Source organism: Cervus canadensis, chromosome 25 (assembly GCF_019320065.1).
Source record: "Cervus canadensis isolate Bull #8, Minnesota chromosome 25, ASM1932006v1, whole genome shotgun sequence".
Taxonomy (NCBI): domain Eukaryota; kingdom Metazoa; phylum Chordata; class Mammalia; order Artiodactyla; family Cervidae; genus Cervus; species Cervus canadensis.
In genome coordinates, this window is record NC_057410.1 from 33,685,661 (window position 1) to 33,711,586 (window position 25,926).

Sequence of the window (25,926 nt, forward strand, 5' to 3'; positions counted from 1 at the left end):
TCACTCAAAACATGTTCTTTGAGTATCTGCTACATACCAGGTATTGTGTGTGTTACTTGGGAGAAAACAGAGAACAAGGAGCAAGACACGATTCCTAACTTCAAAGGGTTATAACTGGGGAGAGATTATAGACAAATAAACCTTCCCTGGTAGCTCGGACGGTAAAGCGTCTGTCTACAATGTGGGAGACCCAGGTTCGATCCCTGGGTCGGGAAGATCCCCTGGACAAGGAAATGGTAACCCACTCCAGTATTCTTGCCTGGAAAATCCCACGGACTGAGGGTCCTGGTAGGCTACAGTCCATGGGGTCGCAAAGAGTCGGACACGACTGAGCGACTTCACTTTTATAGACAAATAAAGAGACTGTTATAACCAAATGTGTTAAGCCCATTGATAGCAGGAAATACAAAATGGATGTTTTAGGAGGAGGGATCCCGTGATTCCAGTTTGGTGGGTTTCAGTGAGAGTTCCTGGGAGGATATCATATCTACGCTGAGACTAGAGAGATGAGTAAAATACAGATTAGAGGCTGCGATGTGTTCTAAAGAACTCCATATTCCAAGGCACTAAGAAGAGAGGCAAGCTCCGGGAGTTGGTGGTGGACAGGGAAGCCTGGTGTGCTGCAGTCCTTGGGGTCGCAAAGAATCAGACACGACTGAGCGACTGAACTGAACTGAAGAAGAGATTCACTGTGACGGATCTGAGAAACTGAAAGCAGTTCAGTCTGGGATTTGAGGGGGTCAGTGGTGAGAGCTGCAACTGGGAGTAAGCAGGACTGCTGGTCCTGGAAATGTTGGGTACCCTCCTAGCAGACATCGTCGAATTCCCAGCTACCTTTCAGCTGTTCCCAAGTTCTCAGTTCCTCTCTTCCTCACGGGACACCTGATCTGAGTGGGCTTATAGTTATGGTGCTAACTCCTGATTCACATGTAGCCTTTAAGCTGTGTTCTTGGTCCTGAAAAGGAAAGGCTTATCTTGCTAGCAGCATGGCAGGACGTTCGGTCAGTTGGCTGTCTGTAAACATCAGCGCTCCTCTTATCTAAGGGAGGTTGGGCTCCAGGGCAAGGAGGCTCTTATCAAGGGGCTCTTCTAGCCAGCACCTGGCAGTCTGGGGCCCTTTTAACAGGCCGAGGAATCTGAGGCCAAGGGTGGTGAGGGTCAAGTTTCACTGAACTTGGCCTTGACTCTTAAGCGCCTTCTGGGAATCCTAAGCAATCAGGATCCGGGGACATGATCACCTAATTGCCAGACTCTGGGATGTGACCATCTAATTGCTATTTCACTTTTCCTGGGACTAGAGAGATAAGTGACACATAGATCAATAAGCTGGGAGGACTGATTCATTTATTGACTCCCAGATAGTTTATCTTTGAGCTTGTGTTACAGAAAGTTCTCTTCCAGGAGCTAGGCTGCCAGAGTGCAGAGAAAAATCTGAGGTGTGGTCGGGATCCAGAGATAGGAAAACAGATGGCCAGTTCTCAGCGTTGCCTTTCTTTTGTGCGCGAGTTAAATGTTCACTAACTGAGTGTAAATGTGAATCTATATGTCACATCCAGACCCAGACATTTTGAAAATGGAAGAGGCGGCTAGTCCTGAGAGTTCTGGGAGAGCAGGCGTAAACTGGGGCTGTTTCAGGCGGACTCAGACCTGTGTGCATTTGTGCTCGGTTACTTCAGGTGTGTTCGACTCTGTGACCCGATTGATTACAGCCTGTCGAGCTCCTCTGTCCATGGGATTCTCCAGGCAAGAATACTGGAGTGGGTTGCCATGCCCTCCTCCAGGGGATCTTCCCCACCCAGGGACAGACATAGGGGTGCTGTAGCCGTGAGCTTGCTGTTGGTCTAACACTGCTTCCCAGTTCATGGTGTGTGTACTTAAGGGGGAAGAACCTGTGGCCAAGGCATTTCTGGGTCTTTTTATGGCATTACGTGTTTATGCTCCCCAAAGCAATTTTTGGAACATTCCCCATTTTATGTAATCCTCATGTTTCTGCAAGGTCACTATCAGCCATTTGAGTACAAGACAGTTGGTTTCTATTCGAAGCAAAGGAATGGGAAATCTGTAAAACGGAAAATCTGAAGGGAGAGATCATCCTGGAAGGGAAAGCTTGAGCTGTATCTTCTGAGTTTTTATAATCTTTTATTAGTTAGAATGTGGAGGTGGAGACATCCTTCTCTTTAAAAGATTGGCTCTTAAATTCTGTCTCATCCGTGATTAACTTTGATGATACCTGACTAAGTGGGTAGGGATAATTATTTGTGTTATTATTGTTTATCCAGAGAGGTGACAAGGAAGAAAATATGTCACGTGCAACTAACAGATGAGAGACTAAGGAGGCACTTTCTCGATTTATGAACTGTTTTCTCCTGAACAAGTTTCTTGGTAAAATAACAGCGTGCTGTAAAGCCAATACCCATCTCAGCACTAGTATTTTTCTCCACCTCAAGTCAAAGAGATTGTGGGAGAATTTGGTGACCAAGTGCTACTTTCATTTCTTACTGTTTCCTCCATTCTAACAATGTGAATAATAATTATAACAATATTAAAGAGTAGCACTAAAGGTACTGACTCCTAAAGCAGATGTCTTCACCTTGGAACTTTCGCCAGTCAAGGAGTATTTGGCATCGTTGGGGCATATTTTGGCTTGTCTCAACTAGGGTGGAGCGTGATTGGCATCTAATGATTAGAGGCCAGCAACGCTGCCACACATTCCACAAAGCCTAGGACAGGCCCCCAAATGAGTTATCTGGCTCCAAATATCAGCAGTGTTGAAGCTGAAAAACTGCTCTGCCATATCCCAATCATTCATTCATTTATTCACTCAGTAATTTTTTATGGAGCATCTACTATGTGTTGGTACTGCACTGCTAAGGATATAGCAGTGGATAAAAATTCACATTCTGGTTTGTTGCATTCTAATAGGAAAAAAAGATAATAAGCAAGATAAATAAAAAGTTATAAGTATTAGTGAGGAAACAGAAAATAAGCCGGGGAAAGATAGGGAATGGTGAGATGGAAGAGCTCACATGACTCCCTGAGGTAGGGATATTTGTCACCACTTACGGATAAGGGAACTGCACCTTGGAGAGGTGAAACGTGTAGTCAGGGGTAACACTGCTCCCAGGAGATGTAGCTGAGATTTGGTGGTGGATCTGTCTGATGCTTTACAGTCTAAACGGTTATTTCCACTTGTTCTCTGAGGTATATTATTCCCAGAGGTTTCCTTGCTGCTTTTGAAGAAATTGCCCCTTTTAGTTCTCCCCTTCTGAATTACAGATAACCATCTCCTGCCCCACCCAAATTCTTCATTTCTAGCATCTGAATTTCTGTTGGTTCCCTGATTACATGCTTTCCCCAGACTCCTTACCTGTGTGACTTAAACAGGTTCCAAGCTCTCTGCCATTTACAAACTAAAGTGAAAAAGTCCCCGCTTTCATTCTACAAACCCTTCCATCTGTAGCCGTAGCCCCTCCTCCTTTTTCATAACTTAAATATCTTTTAAAGACGCTCATTTATGCTGTCTCTTTCCCTTACATTCCCACAATTTACTTGTAAAATGACCTCTGCACGCTTTACTCCACACAAGCTGCTTTTGTCAAGGATCAGCAGTGACCCCATAGTCTCCATTGTAATGGACTTTTCCCCATTTGTCTGCCCTCTCTCACATGGCCTTCTCCCTGCCCTTGGAGCTCATGACCCTTTTCCCCCTGTGTCTGACATACTTCTCTCTTGACTTCCATTTGTTTAGCTCTGGAAATTCCTCCTTACTCCTTGGCTTTTCCTTCTAGGTAGCCTTCATGGGTTCCTCTTCTCTTTCACCCCTTCTCAAATTGGCGTGCTTTTGTCTCTTTAGCTTTACTTTCAACGATGGCTTCTATTGATTTGTTGCTTAGGGTAATGCCAAAGGTATATAACACATTCTGGAATCCTGCTGAGATGCAGATGTGGCTTAATGTGATAAACAGATGATGTGGGAGAGTGAGGAACACCTCTGATGGTGGGCAACCCCCAGAGAATCTACACTCTTGAACTACACTGACTGAGCATCACAGCAGGGCTCCCCCTGCAGCCCCCCAAGTGATGATGAGGCCTCCTGAGCTGATCTCTCTAGTCCCAGCTTTAGCTCCATTCTTTCCTCTCACCATATTCAGCTTTCCAAAGGGCAAAGCTGATCAGGATCTAGTTACTACTCCCGTGTATCAGTCTATTCAGTCTGCTATAACAAAATACCATGGACTGGGTGGCTTATAAACAGCAGACTTTTATTTCTCACAGTCTGAAGGCTGGGGAATCCTAGATAAAGGTGCCGACATGGTTGAACGAAGGCCCTGTTCCTAGCCCATCGATGTCTGTCTTCTCACTGTGTTCCTACATGATGAAAAAGGCAGGTGACTTATGTCTTTTGTCTTGATTTGTGTCTTCTAACTGGAAGCTTGTACCTCTTCATCCCTTTCATTTACTTTGTCCACTCCCTAGCCTCCCCTACCCCTGGAAAACCTAGTTTGTGTATATGAGTCTTTCTGTTACTGAAAGAGTGTGTGGTGGGGTTCAGCTGCTCCCGGCTCAGAAGTCAGTAAACAGGCCAGATTTGTGGACAGGAACGTTTCCTTTATTTCAGATGCTGGTAGCTGGTGGGAAGGTGGAGGGGAGGGTGGCAGACATCTGTCCAAAAGTCGACTGCCTCTCCCCCCTCCCCCCATGACCCAACAAGCAGGGGATGAGCGCTTTCATAGACAGAGTGTGTGGGGTGGGGGGCACGACATGCAGAAACAGCACAGACGTCTCTCTTAGTCATCTTCAGATTGGCCATTGGTGGTCTGAGCAGTGTCATCTTGATTGTTTTAGGTACAGTTAATCTTCAGTTCCATTTGTTCCCATTTCTCTGCGGCTAATTCTCAGAATTGTTGCAGCTCATGTCCTGGGTACAGTCTGCTCATCATGTAGTTAACTTCTCCATCAGGGCGTTTTAGGATCTATAAGACAGATCACAGGGTATGGCTTAGAATATCATCTATAGCCCTTGAGAAAGAATGAAAGGTCCTTGAGTATGCCTAATGACTACCTTATTACTGTTTAGTCTTCTTTGATTGTTTTCCTTTGTTTCAGGATTTCTCACTTCTCTGATTAAATTTATTCTTTGACTGAAGTTTTCCAAAATCACTGCAAATGGTGATTGCAGCCATGAAATTAAAAGACGCTTACTCCTTGGAAGGAAAGTTATGACCAACCTAGATAGCATATTAAAAAGCAGAGACATTACTTTGCCAACAGAGGTCCGTCTGGTCAAGGCTATGGTTTTTCCAGTGGTCATGTATGGATGTGAGAACTGGACTGTGAATAAAGCCAAGTGCTGAAGAATTGTTGATTTTGAACTGTGGTGTTGGAGGAGACTCTTGAGAGTCCCTTGGACTGCAAGGAGATCCAACCAGTCCATCCTAAAGGAGATCAGTCCTGGGTGTTCATTGGAAGGACTGATGCTGAAGCTGAAACTCCAATACTTTGTCCACCTCATGTGAAGAGTTGACTCATTGGAAAAGACCCTGATGCTGGGAGGGATTGGGGGCAGGAGGAGAAGGGGACAACAGAGGATGAGATGGCTGGATGGCATCACCGACTCGATGGACATGAGTTTGAGTATGCTCTGGGAGTTGGTGATGGACAGGGAGGCCTGGTGTCCTGTGATTCATGGGGTCTCAAAGAGTCAGACACGACTGAGCGACTGAACTGAACTGAAAGTTTTCCACAAAGAAAAGGCAGGCAGAGCACATGGTGGTGTTGGGGTGGGGGGAGCAAGGCCCGGAGGGTCCTGCTCCATTCTTGCTCTGTTTCATTTGTTTTATGGCTGTTCTTTCAGCTTTTAGATTCTCTGGTTCAGTGAAGTCACACAGTATGTATTTTTCTATTTGACTTATTTTACTTAGAATATGCCCTCTAGGTCCATCATGTTGCCCCAAACAAGATTTCACTCATTTTTATGACTCAGTAATATTTCACTGGACATATATACCACATCTCCTATATGGGCGCAAATGATCTAATCACCCAAAAGTCCCCACCTCCAAATATCATCAGATTGGGGTTTAGGTTTCAATATACAAATTTGGGGGCCATAAACACTCTGTCCACAGGCCCCCTTCAAGTTTCACAACACAGCTCATTTGCACTCATGGTTTCACGCTCCTGCACAACTCTCCCATCTGCTTGGAGCAAGCCCTCCCTCCCCACACCTACTCCACGGCAGGGACCATGGAGGTCTTACTCTTCCATCAGAGCTCACCTTGCATGTTACTTTTGTACCCCTTGTCAGCTTTCCAAGCAAAGTACTATCTCACATATGTCCCATTGTGTATCTCCTTTCCAATGAGATTGTGCTTTTCTTTAGGGTATGGAGAGGAGGATTCAACAACAAAGTCTTTGTCCTCAAGCAAACAAAGTTTCTTACCTCTGGTTTCTCATTGTGAAGTTTCTGCACTCTCTTAATTTCAAAGTATTGAATTTCTGTCACTAATATGCTGTGTGACCCTGTATATTTCACTTAAAGCCTCTCTGAATTGTCATTTTATCAACTTAAATTCTGTCAAATAATGCTCTTGTTATACTCAAGGACATGTATCAAATTCTCTGAGTTCTCCAGAGGAAAAGATGTCATAAGTCAAAGATGACATAAGTTATCATTCATTAAAATAATAAATTTTTATCAAATATTTCATTCAGACCCCAGCAAAGTGAAACTATTTCCAGCAAAAATGTGCTCCTCCTTATATATCTTTAAAGCTTGAATCCACATATAGCTGGGCTTTGCCATGTAATTTTTTTCTTGTTCACAAGATTATCAATCATTTTTTTTCTTCAAGTTCTCTTTAAATTTTTGAAAAACTAAAGATTCAACTTTTGCTATTTTACCCTCAAAAGGAGAGTTTCATGTCAGAGAAGTTAGCAGATAGAAGTTTAAAATTATATGTCCTTGATCTTGATCTGAAGCTTTCTTATATTATCAGCAGCTCTTACTGTCACAACCTGGGGAGAAGAAGTGAAGAGACAAGAAAGGGGGAATTGGAAGTAAAGAAATGTTGAGATGAATGCCAAGTACCTTTATTCACTTTATTACTATTAGTTTTAGAATTAAAATCATCTTTTAAAAATCTCATTTTGGTGAGATGGCTAAATGTGTGTGAAACGAATAATGGTAAGAGAAAATAATGGAAGAAGAGTTTCAATCAGGACATCTTTCAGTCATGACACTTCTGCGTCCCATTGACATTTCCCTGGAATATCTCCGTGTGTGGAAAACCAATGCTTAGATATTAGGGGTGGGATAGTTATGAAGAGAGAGAGATAGAATGCATTGATTATGTCTCCTTTGCTATGTGTTTATATAATTTATTTCACTTAACCTTTCCAATAACCCTTTGTAGTCTATTTACCTACCTTTGAGTTAAACCAACTGGAACTCACTATATGGTTAGTAGTACATAGAGTCAAAATGGAAACCTCAGATTTTCTGACTCAAACACCATACCACACTGATTCTACTGATTATAAAAGTAGAAATAAATGTCCTGACCTCAATATTTATGGCTGAATATTATTCAGTCATAAAAAGGGTGAAACTGGGTCAAGATATTTAAACATTAAAGCAATTTAATGTTTAAATTTAAACATTTAAAAAAAATGGAATTTAAAAAAATTGGAATATAATTGCGTTACCACACTGTGTCAGTTTCTGCTGTAAATGAAGGGCCTCAGCTATGTGTACCCATTTATCCCCACCCTCTTGGACCTCCCTTCCACCTCTCCCCCTAATCCTACCCATCTAGGTCATCACAGAGTACCGAGCTGAACTTCCTGTGCTGTAGAGCAGGTTCCCGCTAGTTATCTATTTTACACTTGGTCGTGTATGTATGTCAATGCTACCGTCTCAATTTGTCCTACCCTCCCCTTCTGCCCCTGTGTCCACATGACCATTCTCTACAGCTGCATCTCTATTCCTGAGCTAGAACTAGGTTCATCGGTACCATTTTCTAGGAAGATGTGGTACATATATACAATGGAATACTACTCAGCCATAAAAAGGGAAAAATTGGGTCATTTGTAGTGATATGGATGGACCTAGAGCCTGTGAACCAGAGTGAAGTCAGAAACAGAAAAACACATATCTCATATTAATGCCTCAAGCAGTTTACAATCCGGAAAAGATAATCAAATGTCTCCCTAAAAAGCAAAATCGGCAGACTGCATATTTATTGTATTTTAAGTACTATAAAAATAATTTCATCTGCAATGGATGAAGGTTCAGCCTCACTGTCAAAAGAACCCATTATGAGTTGTTTTTTTCTCGACAGTAATGCAGAAACAGAGATATTATTTTGCTAATTTTTTTCCAGCAAATAATGTTAACATGTCACATGAGCTTTGAAGTTATCCAGATTTAATTTCACTTGCTATGCAAATTTGGTAAAGTAATCTCTATCAGACTCAGTTTCCACCTGTTAAATTGGGAAGGTGGTATTAATAGAGCTGGTGCTAGTGGTAAAGAACCCGCCTGTCAATGCAGGAGATGTAAGAGACACGGGTTCGATCACTGGGTTGGGAAGATCCCCTGGAGAAGGGAATGGAACCCCACTCCAATACTCTTACCTGGGAAATCCCATGAACAGAGGAACCTGGCGGGCTATAGTCCATGGGGTTGCAAAGAATCACAACTGATCAACTGAGCAAACAGCACATAAAAATTAAGGAGTTGCCTGATTTATGCCTAGGTTTCAAAAGTAATGGTTGTGAGCATTTGCAGCAGCCTTTAATGTTGGCATGTGTTTTGATACATTTTAATGTATTTTTAAGACCTTTGGAGGGGATGTGGTTCTAGATGAAGCTTCTGGACTTCTGACCAATGGTTACAGTCAGCCTAGTATGTACACCAGAGTGCTAAAGAATTGAGTATGCAGAGGAGAGACGCTAGAGTCAGGGAGACATCCGAAAGATGGAATCAAGTGTTTCACTAAAAAGTACTTTTTAAAATTGAGTCAAGGAACTTGTAGTGATCTCAGGGAAGAAAGCAGGAAAGGGGCTAGAGTGGAAGATAAACATGAGCATTTGTTTTTCCTAAACTGATCATCGCAGTTCTTGGGCCAATTATCACACAATTTCCCTCTCTTTCGAAGGACTAACCTTACAAAATACAAAATCACAAAATGATGTCACCCTGTATTTTCCTCTCCCTTATTTCATTCTTTAATATCAGATATTGAAAGGAGAAGTTATTTCATGTAAACCTGAAGAGAGTCATAATGCATCCAAACCACTTAAATGAAGGGAAAAGAAATAATCAGGCTCCCATTATGCAAAATGGTGCTCAGTTAATTTATTGCACTGCACTGAATAATAAGCTGTTAGACTCCACATTACGTTTTTCACGTTAGATCAAATAGCCTACTGCTGCTGGAGCTTATTTCATATCGCATAAAATTTGGATATATTACAGTGGAGTAGATATTAGTCCATTATAAGAGATAGACTTAAGTACTTCATTGATAGGATCTCTCCATTTGGAAAATGGCAGGGGAGAAGAAGAGATGCAAACAAGGAAATGGACAGAGGGGGATTTATGTGCGTTGCCTATTAACCCGCTCTGCTCTGGGTGACTGCTGTTTACCACACATGGGGCTGGCGCCTTGGAGAAAAGCAGCGTTTCCAGTGGGAAGAAAATCCAAAGAGAGTTTATGTTCCTTTTCAGGGAAGTGTTGACATTTTAATTACTTTCTGTTTTCTTTGGAGCTAAACTTGAGAATTGGAAGCAAGTTAGAAAAATAAAAATTAGCTTTATTAGAAATCAGATGAATTGACACGCAGCCATGACCTGGAGAAAGACCAGATTCAGCCCTTGACAAACTCAAGCCTCCAGCAGGACCCGGAGAGCCAAAAAATCCAGCCATTGAAAAATGAACCAGATGAATTCCTGCTTGGGGCGTGTCATCTGGGAGAGCAGACTGCTTTTTTCTGAGCAATTTCATCTTTTCTGCCCTGTGGGCCCCTGTTCTTCACTTTTGTAAATTTTTTCCTTTAAACTTTGGTCTCTCAGGGATTTGTGAGGATAAGTAGAACAGGGGTGCAAAGAGAATAATCCTGAAGAGTTGGAATGAGTGTGGCAACTTGTGGGTTTAGCATTAGTAGTTTTTAAGATAATCTGATAACTTTTAGTATTTCATCAAAGAAAAGTGCCTGTCTTGGTATAGGTGGAGCTGGAGTAAATGGTTCAGGGAGATGTGGTTTATTTGCACCGTCTCCTTACAAGGGGATCAAACCAGTCGATCCTAAAAGAAATCAGTCCTGAGTATTGACTGGAAGGACTGATGCTGAAGCTGAGGCTCCAATACTTTGGCCACCTGATATGAAGAACTGACTCATTAGAAAAGACCCCAATGCTGGGAAAGACTGAAGGCAGGAGAAAAAAGGGATGACAGAAGATGAGTTGGTTGGATGGCATCACCGACTCAATGGACATGAGTTTGAGCAAGCTCCGGAGTTGGTGATGGACAGGGAAACCTAGCGTGCTGCAGTCCATGGGGTTGCAAAGAGTCAGGCACAACTGAGCGACTGAACTGAACTGAACTTGCATCTGCCTGTAATGCAAAAAATCAGGGTTTGATCCCTGGGTCAGAAAGATCCCCTGGAGAATGGAATGGCTATCCACTCCAGTATTCTTGCCTGGAGAATTCCATGGACAGGAGAGCCTGGTGGGCTATGGCCCATGAGGTTACAAAGAGTCGGATATGACTGAGTGATTAACACTTGCACCTGTAGTTGCCGAGAACTGAATAAATATTTAACAAAACTGGTGTACCTACATGGGCTCCAGGATCAGCAAAACTAAAAATTATAACTCAGGACAAGATTGAAGCTGAAACAAAACAAAACGAAATAAACAACTCCAACCAGCATGTTCGTGGTTCCCAAAATGGTGGCACATGAGGCTATAAGCTCTTGTCCCCTCCGAAGCTTTCCTAGTCTTACTATACTTCACAGACAGTGTGGAGACTCTGCTAAGCTTAGATCAGTTAATTCAGTAATAAGTGATAAACCTGAGCCCCTAAAAAATAAGTTCTCAATTATCTACAGTATGCCAGGTGTTTAAATCCGTATTTTAAATTTTTCAAAAATTCTGTAAGGAGATGTTATTCCTGCTCTAGATAATATTATTTCTGTTTTACAAATGAAAACTGAGGTTAGGCAGGTTAAATAAATTTATAAGTTATACAAACTTGTATTACAAAATGTTTCAAATACATGCAAAAAAAAAAAGAGAGAGATAAAATAATAAAATGGAACTCTGGGTTTATTTTACTTAACCCACTTAGGATTGACACTTACCTCACCCCATTATTTTGAAACAAATCCCAAACAAATATAGGTCATTTCTTCTATATATCTTCCAATAAGAGTCTTGAAGAGATATGGATTCTTTAAAATAAAATAACCATAATACCTTTATCATATCTAAAACATTAATGATAATACAACATATAGTAATATCAACAATTATGCAGCTAGCATTCACCTATCCCGAACTGTCTTACAATACGGTTTCTTTTAAAAAAGTTCATTTGAATCCAGATCTGAAAAAGGTCCATGTACTGTGCTTGCTTGTGAATCTCTTAGGTGTCATTAAAATCTGTGGGTTCCTCGTTTAACTCTATTTTTTTTTCCTTAGGATTTTTGGCTGAAAAAATGAGAGTGCTTTTTCCTGAAATTTTCTAATATTCTGAATTGTTTTTCCCTGAAATTTCCTAACAATCTTGATTCTGTTCCTTGAAGTTTCCTCAAATATATTTACTGCCTTGTACTTTGTACTTCCTATACATTTGTAGGTAAAGACAGAGATTTTGTTAGATTCTGGTTCCATATTTTTAGCAAGACTATGTCATTAATTGTGGTATATATTTTCATCTATAGAAATGTATTTGTGTGTGTGTAATGTTATTAATTATTGAGATTTTTGCTTGGATCCATTATTTCATTAGCTACTGCAAAGCTGTGATATCCTAATTTTATGGTGTAAAAAGAATAGACTATTTTTTAGAGTAGTTTTAGATTCATGGTAAACCTGAGAGAAAAGTACACGTATATTCTTTCTCCCCCCACTCCCCTTCCCCCCCATCCTCTTTCACTTTCAACATCCAACACCGAAGTGGTACATCTGCAAGGAGTGAACCTACACTGACACATTCTTGTCACTCAAAGTCCGTAGTTAACATTACAGGTTCACTCTTTGTGTTGTATCTTCTGTAGGTTTTGATAACTATATAATGGCATGTATCCATCAGTGATTTTATTTTATTAACCAGAGTCCTTCTACACTGAGAAAGTTCCCTCTCATCACCTATTTGGTTATGTGAAGTAAAGTTCATATACACATATATATATATATGCAGGACAAATGTTTTGTTCTCTGCCTTTGTCTACTCGTTCATAGAATAATGAGCTGCTTCTCTTTGGTATTCTCTGAAGTGAACAAAGCTGTTGCTTTTGCTTTTACTGCTACTCTCACTGTCACTAAAACATCATGCATTTAAGCCTACTTGATGTTTTAATACTCTATTCTATATGTGAATATACATATACATGATAACTTGTTGGTAAGCTTCTAGGTTCAGTTCAGTTCAGTTCAGTCGCTCAGTCGTGTCCCACTCTTTGCGACCCCATGAATCGCAGCATGCCGGGCCTCCCTGTCCATCACCAACTCCTGGAGTTTACTCAAACTCATGCCCATCGAGTCGGTGATGCCATCCAGCCATCTCATCCTCCGTTGTCCCCTTCTCCTCCTGCCCCCAATCCCTCCCAGCATCAGGGTCTTTTCCAATGAGTCAGCTCTTCACATCAGGTGGCCAAAGTACTGGAGTTTCAGCTTCAGCATCAGTCCTTCCAATGAACCCAGACTGATCTCCTTTAGGATGGACTGGTTGGATCTCCTTGCAGTCCAAGGGACTCTCAAGAGTCTCCTCCAACACCACAGTTCAAAATCAACAATTCTTCAGCACGTAGCTTTATTCACAGTCCAGTTCTCACATCCATACATGACCACTGGAAAAACCATAGCCTTGACCAGACGGACCTCTGTTGGCAAAGTAATGTCTCTGCTTTTTAATATGCTATCTAGGCTGGTCATAAATTTCCTTTCAAGGAGTAAGCACCTTTTAATTTCATGGCTGCAGTCACCATCTGCAGTGATTTTGGAGCCCCCCAAAATAAAGTCTGACACTGTTTCCACTGTCTCCCCATCTATTTCCCATGAGGTGATGGGACCAGATGCCATGATCTTAGTTTTCTGAATGTTGAGCTTTAAGCCAACTTTTTCACTCGCGTCTTTCACTTTCATCGAGAGGCTTTTTAGTTCCTCTTCACTTTCTGCCATAAGGGTTGTGTCATCTGCATATCTGAGATTATTGATATTTATCCTGGCAATCTTCATTCCAGTTTGTGCTTCTTCCAGCCCAGCGTTTCTCATGGTGTACTCTACATATAAGTTAAATAAGCAGGGTGACAATATACAGCCTTGAAGTACTCCTTTTCCTATTTGGAACCAGTCTGTTGTTCTATGTCCAGTTCTAACTGTTGCTTCCTGACCTGCATACAGGTTTCTCAAGAGGCAGGTCAGGTGGTCTGGTATTCCCATCTCTTTCAGAATTTTCCACAGTTCGTTGTGATCCACACTGTTGAAGGCTTTGGCATAGTCAATAAAGCAGAAATAGATGCTTTTCTGGAACTCTCTTGCTTTGCCGATGATCCAGCGGGTATTGGCAATTTGATCTCTGGTTCCTCTGCCTTTTCTAAAACCAGCTTGAACATCTGGAAGTTCACAGTTCACATATTGCTGAAGCCTGGCTTGAAGAATTTTGAGCATTACTTTACTAGTGTGTGGGATGAGTGCAATTGTGCGGTAGTTGGAGCATTCTTTGGGATTGCCTTTCTTAGGGATTGGAATGAAACCTGACTTTTTCCAGTCCTGTGACCACTGCTGAGTTTTCCAAACTTGCTGGCATATTGAGTGCAGCACTTTCACAGCATCATCTTTCAGGATGTGAAATAGCTCAACTGGAATTCTGTCACATCCACTAGCTTTGTTCGTAGTGATGCTTTCTAAGGCCCACTTGACTTCACATTCCAGGATGTCTGGCTCTAGGTGAGTGATCACACCATTGTGATTATCTGGGTCATGAAGATTTTTTTGGTACAGTTCTTCTGTGTATTCTTGCCACCTCTTCTTAATATCTTCTGCTTCTGTTAGGTCCATACCATTTCTTACCAGTGTCTATAAATCTACACTATTTTGGTGTTTTGATTTGGAGAAAATAATTCTTGTGATGATTTTACATTTTATATTATAATCCTTTCCTGCTTACTATTTCTTAAAACGATTCCTCTGAGTCTTTGAGGATGGTAGAAAACCTTCCTCTGTTGCTAGAAAAACAGAAGCAGCTGTGTTTATCGACAAAAGAGCAGGAAAGAAAGAAGGAAGGAAGGAGGAGGAAAGGAAGAAGAAATAAAAACCAGAGCAAGCAAATAAGTATTAAAATATAAGCCACTTAAGGGACTTCCCTGATGGTACCATGGAGGGGAATCCGCCTGCCAATGCAGGGGACATGGGTTTGTTCCTGATCCGGGAAGATTCCACATGCTGCAGAGCAACTAAGCTCATGGACCACAACTACTGAAGCCTGGAGGCTCTAGGGCCAATGAGCTGCATCTACTAAGCTCACACACCTAGAGTGCATGTTCTGCGCCAAGAGAAAGTCCACACACAGCAATGAAAACCCAGTGCAATCAAAAATAAATACATTGTAAAAAATATAAGCTGATTAATAGGCTACTGCATAGTCTGGGGAAATCATTGCAGTTAGCTTATTTACATAGGGTCATGTGACATTACAGTGGAGTGGTTAAGCTTGAAGCCTTGACATTCAGACACTTGGGTCAAATCTCTATTTCTGTTCCTTCCTAGTTGTATCAACTCGCCCACTGTTCCTTCTCTATGACTTGGTTTCTTTGCCAGTGAAATAGGAATAAAATAGCACAGACATGTAAGGATAAAGTTAACGCTAGTTGGTTTTATTGTTATAGTGACGATGATGATGATGTGTAAATATGTGAATATTTACAAAGTAGTGTCTCTTTCTCGACACAGAAGAGAAGAATAGTAGAAACCGATACCTGTTGAATAACTCTAGAGGCAGGTATCAAACGAGCATCTGTCTTATATTATACAATTTATTATCAGCTTTAATACTTTTAAAATCTATCACCATTACTCATGATTTATCCTAGCACATACCTGGCATAGAGAGGAGATACAATATACCTTTTCTGTCAATTGAGCAATTAGATGTATTCGACCCATATTAGGTTTTGCAAACATCTGTGAAGAACTTTTACAAAACAAGGGAGGATATGATACTAGCAAAGAACAGAACTTTAAAAATTTGTTAAAAAAAACCTTAACAATAAGTCCTGGTAAAGATGTTGAAGCACTAACGTGAGCAGTGAGAGCCTGGTGAACCACACAATTCTAGTGTTGTCCAAGGCAAATCGATATCAGTATTCACCAGATTTTTATCATACACAGGAAAAGAAAGAAAACAAAGAGGAGCAATTTTGGAATCACTCCTCCAACCACGGAAATGATTTTAATTACCAATTCATCTGTTGGCAGACTCTTCTGGCAGATGTACCTGCAACTTGGAAAGATAACAAATGAACCAATTCCTTGCTCCAGAGTTGACACTGATAGTGCTTGCTGAATTTGTTCTCAGAAAAGAATCCCGGGCAACAATACATCTGGCACCCTGTTCGAGGAATTTGTCATGTTGTTGACATGTTCAGCCTCCATTGTCCACACCACCCTGACAGCAGGTCCTTTATATTTCAAAGAAATTGCAGTCTGAATTAATATAATTAGAATGTAACTGCTATTCACTGCACAAACTCCTCATTTCCAGGAGTACAGATCTGATAGCATGTCTGTGTTCAGAATCTTTCCAGTGATGGCTGGAGGGGAGCAAGCAGATGATAAAATGATAGAATATACCCTCTTTCGCCAGACTCTTTAAGTACCAGCTAATAGAAATATAAGAGGAGAAAACTGTTCTGTCTCTGGCATATCTAAGTAGAAATACTTCTCAAGTTTACCAGCCTGTATAACACTGTTATAACATCAGTAGTATAGAGTGTCTGAAGTAAGAGAAAAAATGAAATAGGAAAGACAGTTTTATGAAGTAGAGTGGATAATTAATGGATAGAATTGAATTAAAAGGTGGTAGGATAACTACAGTCATTCTTTACGACTTCATTTTGAACAGTCAATGCCTACCAGTCAAGCAATCACCACCAAGTAAACAGCTAGATTCTTGAATTTCATTCTTTGTCATTTTTTGTTTCCACAAATGTCTGACTATCAATATAGTAAAACTGAATACCAGCATCTTTTTTAGGGGGGAGTATAAGATTATTTACATTCTCTCAAGTATGTCAACTTTTTCATCTCAAAGGACTCATTTGAAGGGAGCAAAGACTGGCAAATTGCTGTGGAGACCGATGCTCACAGCATCTCCTCTGAAGAGCATAAAGTTTATCCTTGTGTGTGCTAAGGACTGAATGTTTGTGCTTCTCCAAAATTCATGTTAAAGTCCTAACCCCCAGTATTCTGATAGAGGTGAGGAGGTGAGGGCCTTGGGAAGCAATAGGTCTAGAAGCAGTCATGAGGCTGGGGCCCCCATGATAGGATTAGTGACTTTATAAGAAGAGGGAGAGATGCCAGAGTTCTCTCCCCTCCACCACTTCACTCTCCTCCCTGGCTCTGTCTCTTTCCCTCCCTCCCTCTCTCTCTCTCCCTCTCTGCCATGTAAGGGCATAGCGAGAAGGCAGCTATCTGCAAGCCAGGAAGAGAGGCCAGGAACCACATGGGCTGGTGCCTTGATCTTGAACTGCCCAGCCTCCAGCACTGTGAGAAATAAATGACTGTTGCTTAAGCCACCCATGCTTATGGTAGATCTAGCTGACTGACTGTGCACAGGAGTCATTTGTTAATGAGCGTCAAGAACAGATAATGGTTTTCATTTTCTTGTTTTTCTTAGAGGTATCTCTTGATCTTCACCGGGGAAATTCTGTATCAGAAATTGCAGGGACTTCCCTGGCAGTCCAAGGTTAGGTTAAGACTCTGCACTCCCACTGCAGTGGGCATGGTTCCGTTCCTGGTTGGGGAACTAAAAAAAAAAAAAAGAATCGTAATATTAGAGACATGGAGAATGGGTAAGGAAGTACAAAAATAAGGCTGAGGTTTATTATGAGAGAAGGTTTCAACAGAAGAATATCTTAATTTTAAACCAAATATATGCTATAAACCAAAAACATTATGTTAAAGAGCCATGTAGCCCAGTTGGACGGATCCAGGGAAATGACTTGCTCTGGATTGAATCTGGATCCCTTTAGATTCACTGAATCAAAATTTTCAGCTGTGTGCTCAGATGGCACAAGTTGAAGACCATTCCAAGTGCTTCTGATGGATGCCAAACTTGAAATCCACAGATCCATCTTCTCTTTCACTGATACAAATACTCAAATTAACTACCTGGGTGGATCCTTGTATAGATGATATGTGTGGTTTTACAAATGGATACGTTTAATTTCTGTGTGTGTGTGTGTGTGTGTGTATTAGTTGCTCAGTCATGTCTGACTCTTTGTCACCCCATGAACTGTAGCCCACCAGGCTTCTCTGTCCATGGATTTCTCCAGGCCAGAACACTGGAGTGGTTTGCCATTCCCTTCTCCAGAGGATCTTCCCAACCCAGGGATCGAACCCTGGTCTCCTGCATTGCAGGCAGATTCTTTATCATTTGAGCTACAGGGGAAAATGAAATCTACTTAGGATGTTTGTGGCTGGTCATTTTTAGAAGGACTTCTCAGAATACCTGTGTGTATACACTCCTCTTCCCCTTTGCCATAGTTGCCCTAGTTTATATTCTCAGTCTGTGTGTTCTGTCTTGGTTTAGGAAAAGAAATCTGGCACTTCAGAGCTTCAGGCAATTTACTTTGCAAAGAATGAAATAGGGATTTATAATTTCATGTGAAAAATGCTTTAATAGAGTAAATAAACGCCCATCCCTCCAATGCATTTGTCTTATTTCTCTAGATGTTTAATAATAGGATTGTGTGTTATAAACACATGTTTAGACATCCAAATATATGCACAGATGGAAAATATCAAGCTTGCAAGAAAGCCCAGCCTCTGAACACGAGCATTCAATGGAACTTGTCTCTCCTTTCTCTATGGAATACGAATGTCAGACTTCAGTTCAGGGGGCTTAGGGAATTCTTGTCCCTAGTCTCCTGATTTCTACCAGCTGTTGACTCTGACATCGTCTTGTTGATTTTTAGTGGTCTTGAGAGAAATCTCAATGGGGTAGGTAGGAAGTGGATTGGGAGGGGGAGTTCCTATTCCTTGTTTGAGCAGTAGATTGTGGGGTAGACTTGTCAGGTGGAAAAAGCTTGATTATCTAAGGGAGGTAATAGTGACTCCCAGGACCTAGCCCGCCCCATCACATCCCAAAGGACTTTATTCTGAGGTTTACAAAGACACTTGGTAATTATGAATTTGATCAGAATAAACTGATTGGTGATCAACTAAGTGTAATGTATGTATTATACAACAATTATTTTCTAAAAAAGTTTTTTTTTTTTTTTTAATTGTAAAAGAAGTGCATACCCATGAAAGATTATGGGGAAAAATAGAGGAAAACAAAAAAGTAAAAAGGGGAAAAGTTTAGTTTAAGATGTTGATTTTAGTAAAAGTGAGATAGGGATTAGAATCCATGCTTACTGGTTGTGTACCCTCCTTAAGTTAATACTATTATTATCAAGAAATAGATTTGTTATGTCTGTTTTCATAATTTATAAGCTGAAATTCCCCAATTTTTGCCTTAAACCTAAAAGCATTCTTCCTAGTATGTAAGAATTCTGAAAAAAATATATCCTTGGAAACAACATTCACAGTAAAGTAAGAAGTCTTTGTGGTGATGTTTCATTTTATTATTGTATTTTTCTCTTTCCTGAAAAATCAATGAAGAATGGCAGTTTTATATGTAAAACAGTAGTTAGCCTTTATATGGGTGACATTTTCCTAAAAGCCTAGAAGTATTTCACATTTATAGAAAAGCACTCTGTTCCCAAGTTGGATCTGATTAAAATTCAAATCTATATTAACATCTCGTTACGTCTTGAAAAAAGTGTATGCCATGCTTAATGGAAAATGCCTGGTGTCTGCTAGCTCTGTTTTTGTGGGTTCCTTAACAAGGCTGTCTGGGGACCCAGGAGGGCTGGGTCACAGCTACATCCTTGTTAAAACAGTCAGCTGGTGTGAATGCTGGCCCATAGTTTTTCCTTCCTTTCCCCTCTCCCATCCCTACATTGTTTTGGCTGCCAACCCCTCATTTTTCTCTGAAGCAAGGGAAAGGGAAGGGCAAAAATGAGTTTGAAAGAATAACATTTCTTTCTATGGACTTAAATAGAACGCTCAACACAAAACATCCTGTGTTTTCTTTTAATTGATGACACTCTGACTATAATAATGGGCAAACTAAAACCTAAGGCTTGCTATTGGCATAGGTATTGTTTTTGTGGCATTCTACCTGATCAAGGGACAGTTGCTTGCTACTTAAAATGACAGCCTGGCCCCTGCCCCCAGGCATTCTTGCCTCATTCTCTGCTGTTTCTTCTCTCCATTGTACTTATTGCCTTTTAACATATCTTTATTTTATTTTTGTTTATTCTCTGACTCCTCTGGCCTTAATGGAAACCCATGATAGCAAGAATCTGTGTACTTTGCTCATTGTTGGATTCTTTGTTCTAAAAACATTACACAAAGTAGGCAGTTAATAAATATTTGCAGTATGAATGAATACTCATTTCTTCCTTGGTGTCCTTTCCCATACAACTGTGGGGAAAATAGCTGATAAAAATATGTTACAAAAATCCTGTAAGTATAATGTGTTTACATCTAGTAGGTGTACTTGAAAGTATAGCTCTGTTTGGAGTTTACATATCTTAGTTGGTAAAGAAAAGGTACAAGAGTTAGATAAAAGAGAAACATCTTCTTGTTACTCTCTGTCCTCTTATTTTGCTTTATTTTTCTTCCAAGCTTGACTTCCTTACATGATATCCCTACATGATATATATTTCTTTACATGTTTATTGCCTGAGTGACTGAACAACAACAATAACCCTTTACTAGAATGTAAAAGAGTAGAGACTTGTATGTTTCATTCACTGTTATGGCCTCATTACTGAGAACAGTGTCTGGCACAGAGGAAGCTCTCAACATGTATTTGGTGAGCACTTGAGTGTTTAGATGGTGACTGCAGCCATGGAATTAAAAGACACTTACTCCTTGGAAGGAAAGTTACGACCAACCTAGATAGCATATTAAAAAGCAGAGACATTACTTTGCCAACAAAGGTCCATCTGGTCAAGGCTATAGTTTTTCCAGTGGCTGTGTATGGATGTGAGAGTTGGACTGTGAAGAAAGCTGAGTGCCGAAAAATTGATGCTTTTGAATTATGGTGTTGGAGAAGACTCTTGAGAGTCCCTTGGACTGCAAGGAGATCCAACCAGTCTATCCTGAAGGAGATCAGTCCTGGGTGTTCATTGGAAGGACTGATGCTGAAGCTGAAACTCCAGTACTTTGGCCACTTCATGCGAAGAGTGGACTCATTGGAAAAGACCCTGATGCTGGGAGGGATTGGGGGCAGGAGGAGAAGGGGACGACAGAGGATGAGATGGCCGGATGGCATCACTGACTCGATGGGCATGGGTTTGGGTAGACTCTGGGAACTGGTGATGGACAGGGAGGCCTGGTGTGCTGCGATTCATGGGGTCGCAAAGAGTCAGACATGACTGAGCAACTGAACTGAACTGAACTGAGTGTTTTGATGAGTGTTGGAGACTGTCCAGGCTTGGTACTGATGCTGTAGGGACTCTACAGGGTGATTGAACACTAAGACATTGGTTGTTGTTGTTGTTCAGATGCTAAATCATGTCCAGTCCTTTGTGATGCCATGGACTGCAGCACGCCAGGCTTCCCTGTCCATCCCTATCTCCTGGAGCTTGCTCAAACTCATGTCCTTTGAGTCGATGATGCCATCCAACCGTCTCATCCTCTATCGCCCCCTTCTCCTCCTGCCCTCAGTCTCTCCCAGCATCAGGGTCTTTTCCAGTCAGTCAGCTCTTTGCATCAGGTGGCCTGAGTATTGGAGCTTCGGCATCAGTCCTTCAATGAATATTCAGGGTTGATTTCCTTTAGGGTTGACTGGTTTGATCTCCTAGCAGTCCAAGGGACTCTCAAGAGTTTTCTCCAGCATCATAGTTTGAAAGCATTAATTTTTTGGTGCTCAGCCTTCTTTATGGTCCAACTCTCACATCCATACATGACCATTGGAAAAATCATAACTTTGACTATACAGACCTTTATTTTTATTTACTTATTTATTTATGTTTGTCTGTGCTGGGTCTTTGTTGCTATGCATGGGCTTTTTGTAGTTGTGGCTATCAGGATACTTTTCCTTGTGGTCCTTGGGCTTCTCATTGTGGCGGCTTCTCTTATTGCCAGGCGCAGGCTCTAGGTGCATGGGCTTTAGTACTTGTGGCCCATGGGCTTAGTTGCTCCGCAGCTTGTGGAACCTCCCAGGACCAGGGATTGAACCCATGCCCGTTGCATTGGCAGGTGTATTCTGATCTACTGTACCACCAGGGAATTCCAAGACCTTGTTACTGTTTGAGGTGGATTGTGGGTAGGGAGATGAAAAAAGGGAAACAGATGACACTAATATTTCCAGTTTTCCATCCACAGTGAAAAAGACATCCCACTCATTGTGCATGTGTGGTATATAGTATGAGCCTAGGGACTGTGATTTGGATCCTGAAACAGCCACCTATTTTCAGAATAAGCTGAAATAATTTCTTCGTTTATTAATACCACAGTTTCATTGTTTGTAAAATTAAAACAATGTTACATAATTCATGGCTATAGTGGGAATATAGAAAAAGGTTGACACCTAAGAGTTGCCTACTAAATGTATGCTATCATCGTCATCATTCAGGGGTAGGCAGACTATAGCAAGTGGGCCAAACCCAGCCTGTGCCTGGCTTTTGTGAATATAGTTTTCTTGGAATACAGCCATGCCCATTCATTTTCTTTTGTCCATGGCTGCCCCTACTCACTATAACAGCAGAATCGAGGAGTTAGGGAGTCTGAGCAGGCTTCGAAGCCTACAATGTTATTCTCTGGCCCTTTACAGAAAAAGGTTGGTGAACTTTTATCTAAAAGATGGTCTGTCAGCAATATAACAAAGCCCAGAGTCCAGCAAAGTGTGGTCCAGGGGCCAGCGTGATTCACAAACCATCTGTTACTGATCTGTGAGAAGCAAAGTGCAGAAGCTAAGAGCAGCTTTTGCACAGTAGCAGTATCATAACCAATGAGGTTTATCCTAAGCGTGGTTATTGCTAATTGAAAACTTGCCCCAGAAACGAACAGTCTTTAGAAACATCTATAACAATCTAATGTGCGGTTGACTTCCAAGTGCATGATTTTGGTATATATAAAAGACTTGGTTTATGACAGATTGGAAATAAAAAAAAAATCTTTGGCCTTTCCCATCTGGAGAGAGTTTGGTGTTTTGTAGGGGGATTTTGTTGTATTGATAACTTTGTAAGACATATTCATGCGGTTTTACATGAGAACATCTGGGGTCCCATCAGGTGGGAGTGAAGAACGGGTTCTGGGATTGCAACTGACCTGGAAAGGTTGATGAGTAAGGCCATTAATAACGTCATGCAAATGGGTTTCATATGCAGATGCATAGGCAGCCACAGTTCACTTACCTGCTAATATAGTCATAATGGTGTTGCTTCATATCTGAGACAAGGAGACCACCTCAGGATATTATGTGTGACTCATGCACATATACAAATGAATTCCTTTTGAGGTAAATGAATTTTAAGTTGACAATTCATCTTCTCTGAACGGTAGTAGGCCAACAACTTTCCTGGAAATCTAGCAAAACAACAGTTCTGTGACCAGCCCTATGCTTTGTTGCATGTGCACTTAAAAAAAGCAGACTGACTTTTCCTTTTTCTGTTTTAGAATCAGTTCCAAATGGTAAAGTCTGCCAGAAAAAACAGACACACTCTCAGGAACAACAATGCCCATTATGTGTGGGGTGGAAGCTGCCAGACTTTGATTTCTGGCCAGACATTAACCCCTTTTGTGTCTTAGGGGGGAAATGACGAGTCTGCATCCAGACGCTTCCAGGATTTTACAGTCACTAGGTGTGAGACCAGGCGATTTATAATGACTTGTGCAAAAAAGGACTATTGCGAGAAGGAAGTACAAGTTCAAGGCTGCATCTGCGTGTTTCTTGAATTCTGCCATGACTCATTCTAGCAAGTGGACGCTCGAGTTGATCTCCTGTGTGTTTCCTTTTGCAGATCTGCTGCTGGTAAGAGGCATGGTGCTCTTACCACCTGCTCCACCAGTGTTTTCAGCTGGATGTCACAAGGGCCAATTCGGCACTTTCAGAGAAAAACATGCGGATTCCTTGAGGTCACCATTTACAGTAAAGCTGCTAGAAAAGAGAATTCCTGCAAACTCTTTTGTGATCCCTTTCTTTCCCTTGTCACATACCCCACAGGTCAACATCCCATTTTGAGAGCTCAGACAAGCAGAGAACAATGCAATTTATAGTAGGTGGATGATGGTTTGTGTGTACGTTCTGTGTATATATTTGTGTGTTTCATTTGTTCCTTTTTAATAAGTATTTATTGATAGTCTACTGTGGGATGACTGGGGATACTAAGTTAATTGCAGTCATAGTAATAGCTACCATTTATCTAGAGCTTATTGCATGTCAGTATTATGTTAAACATCTTACATACATGTCCTTTAATTCACTTAATTCTTTAGCAACAATTTTATGAAACAGCCCCATCTGACATTTTAGGAAAATGAGTTCAGAAAAGTCAAGGACTCATAGCTGATTGATAACAGAGCTAGGATTCACATCCAGACCTATCTGATGTAAAACCATTTCCCCATTCATTTGCCTAAGTTGCCTTCCTAAAAATGAATACAAATATAAAAAGGCATTTTACTCAATTTCTTGGAGTTCACATTCCAGTTGGAGAGAAAGGCATGTGATGCAGAATGGAAAAGGGTATCTTACAGCAATGTGCACAGCTATATACATGATTAACTGAATCTGCTGAAGAAATAGAGGGAAGGTTAGAGTGAGGCCCCAGAGAGAAAGTAGTATTTGAGTTACTTCTCTATGGAGTGGGATATGAGAGAGAGCGATCCGGTAGGGTGTGCTTTATTGTATGGGAAGCATGCTAATTAATCAGTCATGGCCAACTCTTTGCAACCCAGGGACTGTAGCCCGCCAGGCTCCTCTGTCATGGAATTATTCAGGCAAGAATACTGGAGTGGGTTGCTATTTTCTACTCCAGGGAATCTTCCCTACCCAGGGATTGAACCTATGTCTCCTGAATTGGCAGGTGGATTCTTTACCACTGAGCCACCTGGGAAGCCCTGTGTAGGGAGGTAAATTAGAAGAAGTGATGACTTATGGAGACTACAGGAAAAGGAATAAAGGTAACCTGTCTCTGCTTACTGCAGTGGTGGGACACTTATGAGATGACTGTCACATGAATGAAGGTATCAGCCAGTCCTGGATGTGAAAATGCAGCCTTTGGCTCTGTTTTAGAACCAAGTGAAGGAAAAAGGAACTGATATACTCTGTTCTTTTCAATTGTATGTTTGACCCTGAAGGGCATGGTTGCCTGACTCTTTCACCAGAGACACGGGGATGGATAAAGAACAGAAATAACATCTACAGATAAACCTATGTGAAGATGACTGTGTTAAAGGCAACGGTCTAGCTGGACACTGGGAAATAAAGTGATCACCTATTCAGTCCCAGCCAAGGGAGCAATCCAGCTCAAAGAAAAGGAGGACAATGGTGTTTCAGCCAGGATGCTTCTGAGCCTTGGGCTGTTCTGTTTAGGGCATATGAAAACAATCAACATGGATGGAGCCCACATGGTTGGCAACCACAACATCACAGTTCTTTGGGGTTTCACTCTGAGAAGCTGAGATTGCAGTTTGCAAGGGTTAAGACTTCAGACTGGAATGATCACTGGACTATTCTGTTTTTTTTTTGTGTGTGTGTGTTTTGTTTTGTTTTTCGGATATTTTAAAAGGGATACTGGGCTGTCCCATATTCATTGCCAAGTCCTCCCAGCCTCCAAATCTTCCTGTAAAATGCTTCTCTAGTCTTTAACTATGTTCTGTGACTGCATATGATTATGGGATATTTACATGTATTCTTGTCTATTGTATCAAAAGATCGTGAAACAAAATGCCCATCATTAAAGCCCCAAAGTGATTGGATTGGCATGGGGACCAGAAATGGGGCTGGCATGGAAGAGAGGATCTGACTCTGAGATTTCATGAAATCTGAAACAATAGGACAGCTGCTTTTCCATAAACAGATTATTATTATTATTTCTACCTAGACAGCTTGATAGCAGCCATTATCTTCTTTCTGGGTGTCTTATCAAGTTCCGGCTGCATGCAGCATGGGCGATAAGGAAGGAGAAATGTCACCCATGGGATTGCCAAGGATTATTTCTATGCATGGCTGTTCAGCAACGGCCAACCCCTTAGAACTGAAAGTAGTCCTATTGTTCACGCTGGGCAGTTGCTATTCTGACAACACCAAGAGAGCAGAAAGAAGATGTAGCTGCCATTGTGTGAAAGATTGAAATTTCATTACTCTCAGCTCAAGTTCAAGCAGTCTTGATTGTGAAAAGCGAAATCATCATGGAATA